Genomic DNA, 1,885 nt, shown 5'->3' on the forward strand with positions numbered 1-1,885 from the left:
CTCTGTGATTGTCCTGAGTCTTTTGAGAAATATCTATCAAGCTCACTCCTTTGCAGCCCCCCAAAACAGTCACCATGAGCTTCTCAGTTGACCTCTGGGCCTTGAATTTAACTAGCTCAGCAGATCCTTTGGAACCTTTGTTCTCAAGGTACCCTAAGGAGACAAAGACAAATGAATTACTGAGAGAACTTGTCTGCAATCATTCACACTTCACGCAGCCATGCTAAATACTTACAAAATCAATCAATCAATCTGTGCATGTATGAACTGGAACCCTAGTAGTAATACTTTTTAACTTATCTCTATATATGCATTTAAGGAGCTCTGGTAGCGTAGTGGTTACGAGTAGGGCTGTCAACCTCATGGCCAGCAGTTCGAAACTACCAGCTGTTCTGTGGGAGAAAGATGAGGTTTTCTGCTCCTGTAAAGATTTACAGCCTCGGAAACCCTGTGCAGAGTCTCTGTGAGTCGGAACTGACTCCACGGCACATAGCAACAACAACATATATGCATTTACATACCGTGTCAAAATACAAAATCTGTTTCTTATTGGATCATGCTCATAAATTTGTGAAAGTTGTAGGTGTATATGTAAAACATTTGAATACTTTTAAGATAACATATACTGGTTCTTCTGGTACTTCCTTTAAAGGTGATAAATTAAAAATCTACCCTAGACAACATTAACATTACAAATTACTTGGTGTGTCCTTCCACCAATTTGCTGCACATATGAAAAATATTTTCCTGCTTCCCACCTACACTGTTAGATCATAAATTCTGCACATATGGCCCAAACACCTATGCAAATCCATTACTACACTTTGCCTGTCATCCTGCCATATTTTTTTTCCAGCTGCCCAGACTTGCTCTACAAGATGATGATGTAAATCAAAATACTTTTCCCCTACTCAGTGGTAAAGAACTTTAAATTTGGAAGCTTTCCTGTAAGTGCCTGTGGCTTACTCAGCTGTTCACTACACTAATGAAAGTCTATTTTATATTAGACTTTTATTCAAGAGTGGTTTGATCCCAGATCAGAGAGTTTTGTCTGCTCCCTGATCACAGACTGCCTTGTGGCCTAGATGGGTCCAAATTAATCCATCTCCCTTAGAGAAAAAGGGAATTTATGTTTCCTGAGAAATTAGAAGACTCCTTTTTTCTAGATGCAATGTGCAGATTTCTCTTTTCCATGTTAATTTTACCTGTCTGTATTTCAACGGGACACCCTTTATGGAAAGGATATCATCTTTTATTTCCATTTCCCCAGCATCTGGTATTGTTGTTGTTGTTGTTGTTAAGTGTCATTGAGTTGCTTCCAAACTCATAGTGACCCTGTATAGGGTTTCTGAGGAACGGCTGGTGAGCTTGGACCACCAAACTTGTGGTTCTAACCAGCTTTGCAGTCCAGCGCATTAATCCACAGCACCACACCAGGATTTCAATTGATAAATGCTGATTGGTCAAATGACTGAGTGTATTTTGCGAAAGAAATGAGAAAACAGGCTCAGTGAGGGGCAAATAGATAAGATGCAACTTCACTGTTGTTGATTAAAATCAGTGATATTTTTACTGTGCGGCGTCAGCGCTTTTACAAACATAATTCCAAAGGTCTACACTACCAATAAGGAGCCTGAGTTGTTACCATTGCATACAAAAAATATGATGATAATCATAATGTTCATGATGATGCTGGTGAACATCAACTACTGTAAAAGATACCTTCTTGGAGCTTTGTCTTTAAAAGGTGGAGCTATCACGAGAAAGGCAAACAACAGAGATATGGAAAAAGAACAGAGAGTACGTACACTATGTTCCAGTGCCTCTACTTTTCTGCACAGTAGTCCTGGTGTGACACTGTGGGATAAAGTTCTGGACAAAAGGT

Source organism: Chrysochloris asiatica, unplaced genomic scaffold (genome assembly GCF_000296735.1).
Source record: "Chrysochloris asiatica unplaced genomic scaffold, ChrAsi1.0 scaffold00038, whole genome shotgun sequence".
NCBI classification, from domain to species: domain Eukaryota; kingdom Metazoa; phylum Chordata; class Mammalia; order Afrosoricida; family Chrysochloridae; genus Chrysochloris; species Chrysochloris asiatica.